General features: G+C 38.5%; 1 long non-coding RNA gene across 1 annotated transcript; it reads right to left on the minus strand.

Moving 5' to 3' along the window:
- Positions 1–843: 843 nt before the first annotated feature.
- LOC149132625 (uncharacterized) lies at positions 844–6,950 on the minus strand. Its single transcript, XR_016244217.1, has 4 exons — positions 6,909–6,950; positions 4,777–4,821; positions 3,822–3,923; positions 844–1,833 (listed from the first exon to the last, which is right to left on the minus strand). It is a non-coding gene; the product is annotated as an uncharacterized LOC149132625 (long non-coding RNA).
- Between the last annotated feature and the right edge of the window lie 550 nt (positions 6,951–7,500).

Genomic DNA, 7,500 nt, shown 5'->3' on the forward strand with positions numbered 1-7,500 from the left:
GGGGAAATGCAATTGGTGTAAACCTAAAAAGAGGTTTAAGGACGGCATAAGGACTACCATGAAGTCACTTGGAATAGACTCAAAGGCCATAGAAACCCTTACTTCAGATGGAGCTGGATGGCAAACAAAAGTGTGGAATGGAGCGAAAGCTTTTATGGAGGCCAGGATGATACAGGCAAGACTCAAGAGAGATTTAAAGAAGAATGTTGTGATCTACAAGAAGGTGAATCTCGGCGACCTTTTTGTGTGCACAGTCTGTGACAGACCATGCCTTTATTTTGCTGGGCTCCAATCTCATTCGTAAACCCATGAAAAATGAACCTCCACCAACTATTCTGCTTATATATCTGTGCACACCTCTCAATGCCGTGTATGCCATAAAGCCTGAAAATCTAATGGAGGCCTCAAAAGGCATTTTATGATCTACAAAGATCAGAATCTTTAACTGCAGGTCATGGCGGTCCAAATCAGATATGCAATCTATGTGGGTGTCTCATACACAAAGGTAGACACACAGAGAGATAGAGATTTGCCCACACACACACACACGCACACACACGTTCATACACAAAGGCAGACACACACAGAGACAGACATTTGCATACGCGTGCGTGCACTCACACACACACATGCACACACATGCACACACGCGCGCGCGTACACACATGTACCACAAGATATGTTATGACTCTGTTCACCAAATTCACTCACAATGCATTGGCCAAATACCATGCTGTAGGACTGAACTTGAAACCCACTTACTTGCAAAACAAACTTCTTAACTTTACAACCATAGCCATGTCTAGAAATAATGCCTTATACTAAAATAAAAATTTAATGCCATTTTCTTCCCAAGTACAGTACTTTATTTTTTATAACTGAAAACTTGCTGTATTCTCTAATGGACGAATTTCCTTGTCTCTTTGAAATACTGTTACAACACTGGCTTTCTGGACACTGATGGTTTGGAACTTCTTATTATCCACACTGTAGGAACTTCACACTTCCACAGTCACCAGACTAATTCATTGGAATCTTGTACAGTAAAATGTATCATTTATACTGGTGGTTTTCCACTGGTGGTTTTCCACTGGTATCCATATGGCCCCCGAGGGCCCATGTAAGATTTTTGGGAGTCTATGCAACAAAATAATAAATTGGAGAGCCACAATAGTATTTTAAGGACCCCTAAAACAATTTTGCTTTAGATGTATGTATTGCTAGAAACAGCTAGGTTTCTTTCTTTGATGTTTTACATAGTTCAACCTACACAAATTAATGTGTGAAAAGCAAAATAGGAATTTGGAAAGTAGTTTCCATAAAGCCAGTTTTTAAACATCGAATGACTATGGGGGGTCCACTGGAATAAAATAGTAACCAAAGGGGTCCATGGATAAAAAATGTTTGAGGACCCCCTGATTTATACTAATGTACAAGTACCAGTATTTCATTTAATTATTTAATTCACTTTAATATTTGTTTAGTTTAGAATATGTTGGCCAATGTGACCACACCTGTAATCTGGAAAGGCTATGAAATCAAAAGTTCCTGAAAAAATCAATGTTGTACCAATAAAAGTTTGTATTTGACTTAACTACTTTCTTAGTTGAGAAATGAACAAATAATAAAAAAATAAAAGTAATGTTGTATGTATTTGAAGCTTTCTCAAAATGTATAAAATTCTTGATATTTTGGCTGGGAGCACCTCAAGGATTTGTCCATCAAAAACTCTATGAAAGGATCATTTGAAGCCAGTCTCGTCGTCATGTCTGATAATTCTTTCATTTGATGATGAAGATGGTTTAAAAAAACTTTCTTCATTATGTATGTTACCTGCAAAAATTAAAATTAAAATAAAAGTGATTTCAAAGCTGAAGAGAGATGGAAGATGATTAATTAATATATTCATTAATGATAAAGCAATTTTTCCTCTTTTGCTAGTTTCAGCTATTGAAGTGTGGCCATACTGGAGCATTGTCTTGAAGGGTTTTAGTTGAACAGATCCCAGAACTAATTTTCAAGTTTGGCATTTAATTACATCACTTTCCTTTACTGAACTACCAAGTTACAGAGACATAAACGAACTAACACTGGTTGTCAATATGTATATGTATATATATATATAGATATATATATATGTTTATATATATTTAGCAGAAGTGACAGAGTGATTCAAGGTCCGAGAGCTCCATATAGGTTCAGCATCCTGAGGTTGTTCTTTAGTACTTCATTCCATGTCTTCCTGGGTCTCCCACTTTCAGCTACTTTGAGAGATCGGCACTTCTTTATGGAGCTGTTGGCATCCATCTACATCACATGACCAAATCACCAGTCTTCTCTCTTGCACACAGAGACTAATTCCTATTATGCCAAACTTCTCTCTCAAAACACTAGCACTCTGTCAAACACGTACACTTACTTTACACATACAGCAGAGCATACTAATCTCATTCCTTTCTAACCTTCACATGTCCTCTGTATCCAGTGCCCATGTCTCACTGCTATGTAAAATTGCTGTCTGTATACATGCATCAAACAATCTTCCTTATACTTGGAGAGAGAAACTTTGTATAGCCAACAGAGATAACAGCTCTCTGAATTTCCTCCACCCTATTCTTATTCTAGCTATCACACTCTCCATGCATCTTTCCCCACTACTAATTTGATCCCCGAGGTAGCAGAAATTATCTACTACGACTAATGAACCACCAGGGCACTTGAGAAAATCAATTTCCCCAAGTCTCCAAAGTTTTTTATATATATATATATATATATATATTGGGTCATCCCATAAATAATGCAGTTTTTTTTATACTTCTTTTATTTTTCAAAATTAAGATAAACAAAATCCTTTTTTAATCTAAAACATACTCTACAATGCTCTTCTAGCTATCTTGTGGACTTGCAAGGCCCCTCTTCCAAAATCCACTTGTCTGTAATGAAAAATACTCTTCCAGTACTGTTCTGACCTCATCTAGAGAGTTCCTATTTTTTCCATACAAATAATTTTGAAGACTGCAGAATAAATGATAATCAGATGGGACAATGTCTTGCGAATATGGAGGATGGGGCATTGTTTCCCATTCAGATTGCTCCAGCCTTTGGAATGTCACCCTCACTGTATCTGACCAAGCATTATCCTGATGGAAGAACACCTTTTGTCTTGAAACCAAAGACAGTCGTTTTTCTTCTAGTGCTGACTCAAGCTGCTCAAGCTGCTCATAGTAGATCTCTTTGTTACCGTTTAGTTTGGGTTTTCTACCTTACAAAGGATTATTATTAATTAGAAGGACAGCGAGCTGGCATAAACATCAACATGTTGACGAGGCGACGAGCTGGCAGAAATGTTAGCAAGCCGGACGAAATGCTTAGTGGTATTTTGTCTGCTGCTATGTTCTGAGTTCAAATTCCGCTGAGGTCAACTTTGCCTTTCATCCTTTCAGGGTCGATAAATTAAGTACCAGTTACGCACTGGGGTCGATGTAATTGACTTAATCCCTTTATCTGTCCTTGTTTGTCCCCTCTATGTTTAGCCCCTTGAGGGCAATAAAGAAATAAGAAACATTAACGTGTCGGACAAAATGCTTAGCGGTATTTCTTCTTGTTCTTTATGCTCTGAGTTCAGATCCCACTGAAGTTGACTTTGCCTTTCATGCTTTCAGGATCAAAGAATTATGTATCAGTCAAGTACTAAGGTTGATGCAACTGACTGTTGCCCCTCCCCTCAAAATTGCTGGCCTTGTACCAAAATTAGAAAGAAATATTGTCATTAGATGAATTATTAGATGATAGGATGGATACATTATGATATAGTAACTTACATGTTTATCATCCTGAGTTATCACCTGGTCAATAATTTTATGTATCAATTTCACATTTGATAGCTGGAGAAACTCTAATGCCCTAAAAGGTTTGATGGGTTCCTGGGTAAAGAAAAACAAGAAAAAGCAATTGTTAATATCATATGAACTTTAAGTATAATGAAAAACATACATACATACATGCATGCATGCATACATACATACATACATACATACATACATATAGGCGACGAGCTGGCAGAAACGTTAGCACGCCGGGCGAAATGCTTAGCGGTATTTCGTCTGCTGCTACGTTCTGAGTTCAAATTCCGCCGAGGTCGACTTTGCCTTTCATCCTTTCGGGGTCAATCAAATAAGTACCAGTTACGCACTGGGGTCGGTATAATCGACTTAATCCGTTTGTCTGTCCTTGTTTGTCCCCTCTGTGTGTAGCCCCTTGTGGGTAGTAAAGAAATAATACATACATACATGTTGTTGGCACTCCGTCGCTTACGACGTCGAGGGTTCCAGTTGATCCGATCAACAGAACAGCCCGCTCGTGAGATTAACATGCAAGTGGCTGAGCACTCCACAGACGCGCGTGTACCCTTAACGTAGTTCTTGGGGATATTCAGCGTGACACAGTGTGACAATGCTGACCCTTTGAAATACAGGTATAACAGAAACAGGAAGTAAGAATGAGAGAAAGTTGTGGTGAAAGAGTACAGCAGGGTTCGCCACCATCCCCTGCCGGAGCCTCAATAAACACTCACAATGCTTGGTCTGGGAATCAAAACCGCGATCCTATGACCGCGAGTTCACTGCCCTAAGCACTGGGCCATTGCACCTCCACATACATACATACATACATACATACATACATATATACATACATATATACATACAATATGACAGGAATTCAAAAACAGAGAGAACAATAGCGAACGAAGCATTTCTTTAAATTAATTACACTTACCTTGCATTTATAAAATTTTAGCATTGACCTTTCAACTGCCTTGATCTGTAAGAAATGATATAATTTATTTTATAGCTGCAATCACTCAATGAACAATATCTACATATTGGTTGTGTGAAAATTAAGTATGTAGTAGTAGTAGTAGTAGTAGTAGTAGTAGTAGTAGTAGTAGTAGTAGTAGTAGTAGTAGTAGTAGTGGTGGTGGTGGTGGTGGTGGTGGTGGTGATGGTGGTGGTGGTGGTGGTGGTGGTGGTGGTGGTGCTGGTGGTAGTGGTGCTGGTGGTAGTGGTGGTGGTGGTAGTGGTGGTGGTGGTAGTAGTAGTAGTAGTAGTAGTAGTAGTAGTAGTAGTAGTAAGAAGGGAAGGTAGAAGGTTGGAGTTGTTATGCATGGTACATTTGAGAATGCAGAGAGTATTTGAGGATGATCAGTTTTACTTGTGAGAGTTTCTCAAGCAGCAATTCCCATACAGTCTGGAGAATCTGTCGTGCAGTATTAGCTGGTGATTTATAAATTCATTCTTAACTTTTCCTATGTCTGTTGATGTTATTTTGAAGGGATGTTATTTTGGCTCAGTATTAACTTTCGACTAGTCTCTTTTGCTCCCATCAATTGGTGCACAGTTACTGCATACAGAATAGCAGGACAAAAGCGGAGAGTAGATCATCAACATCTAGCATGGGTTGGACGATTTGACTGAGGACTGATGAACCACATGGCTGAGTTTCTACGGCTGGATGCCCTTCCTAACGCCAACCACTCCGAGAGTGTAGTGGGTGCTTTTATGTGCCACCAGCACAAGGGCCAGTCAGGTGGTACTGGCAACAGCCACGCTCAAAATGGTGTATTTTATGTGCCACCTGCACAGGAGCCGGTCCGGCGGCACTGGCAACGACCTCACTCGAATGTCTTTTCACGTGCCACCGGCACAAGTGCCAGGAAGGCGACGCTAGGCTTCCACACAGTTTCCATCTACCAAATTCACTCACTGTCAAGCCATTGGTCACACTAGGGCTATAGTAGAAGACACTTGCCCTAGGTACAGCATAGTGGAACTGATCTGAGAACCACATGGCTGCAAAGTAAGCTTCTTAACTACACTACCATGAACACCCTTATTACACTTTGGTCAGTTAGTGCTGTTTCCTATTTGCTTCTATTTAGAAATCAAAGGAAATGACAGCAATTCTCTTCAAACTTTGCTTTTGTCACCTGGACATCAATGTTTTAAAACTAACCTTATTTTCGATTATTTCAGTGCTCTGTTGCTGAAGCAGAACTAGAATTGTAGCAAACATTCTGTTCAACAGTACAGATTTGCTTCTCAGTTGCTTCACCTTAACCACTTGAACATGTCCCTTAGTGGCTGACAATATGTGCATCTCTGATCATGAGCAGGAGTAGTTGGGGAGCATCACAGCCATGTGTTTGAGAGGGATTTTTTGAGCTTAGAATAAATATTACAACAAACACAAAATTTGAAAGAAACATTAGCCATTTTTCATACATTCTATGAGTAAGCAAATCAGAAATAAAAGTTGCTACCAAAGACAAAATCGTTACACTGTGTGATTTGTGGGGATATTGATAACTCTCTTTACTCTCTTTTACTCTTTTACTTGTTTCAGTCATTTGACTGCGGCCATGTTAGAGCACCGCCTTTAGTCAAGAAAATCGACCCCAGGACTTATTCTTTGTAAGCCTAGTACTTATTCTATCGGTCTCTTTTTGCCGAACCGCTAAGTTACGGGGACGTAAACACACCAGCATCGGTTGTCAAGCGATGTTGGGGGGACAAACACAGACACACAAACACACACACACATATATATATATACATATACATATATATGACAGGCTTCTTTCAGATTCCGTCTACCAAATCTACTCACAAGGCTTTGGTCAGCCCGAGGGTATAGTAGAAGACACTTGCCCAAGGTGCCACACAGTGGGACTGAACCCAGAACCATGTGGTTGGTAAGCAAGCTACTTACCACACAGCCACTCCTGCGCCTATGCAGTTACCATTATCAACCCAATCATTCTTTTCTTTTTCATCCAGTTGGTTTGTATTTATGCATTTCAGGAATAAATGTGAAAAAGAAAAGTTGAAGTATTCCAAATTTATACTTACATAATTCTTACACGTCTGCAAAGACAATTTGAAAATATGTTAATATTGAAAATATGTTAATATCTTATTTACACATGTGCATGCATATGTGTGTGTATGCGTGTGTGTGTGTACTTAAATATAAGTTTGTTTAGCTTGTTTATAAAATGTTGTTGCATTTGAAAAGCTAATATTTAGCACTAAAATTGATGGTAATTGTTGTCAGGAGCCATTTTGCTTAAGGGTGAAGCACTCAATTATTATTTGAAGGGTACAGGTTCATTTCCCATAGCTGCCTGTTGTCAACTTATTTTTCGGTCTTATAAGAGTAGTTACCCAATTTTTCTCTGCTGTTACATGTGCATATATATATATATATATATATATATATATATATATATATATATATATATATATATATATATATATAATATATATATGTATGTACATATATATTAAAACGTAAAATGAAAATAGAACACAAAGGATTCCGTGGTACACGTGTTTCAAGCTTTATACACAAACTGTCGTTGCATCATTATATGAGTATATAATTGATGGAAAGGATGGTTTAAAGCTATCTTCAGCCGCAAACATTTTCAGTCCCAAGATT

The sequence above is a fragment of the Octopus bimaculoides genome, chromosome 14 (assembly GCF_046866305.1).
Source record: "Octopus bimaculoides isolate indiv1 chromosome 14, ASM4686630v1, whole genome shotgun sequence".
In the NCBI taxonomy this organism is placed as follows: Eukaryota; Metazoa; Mollusca; class Cephalopoda; order Octopoda; family Octopodidae; genus Octopus; species Octopus bimaculoides.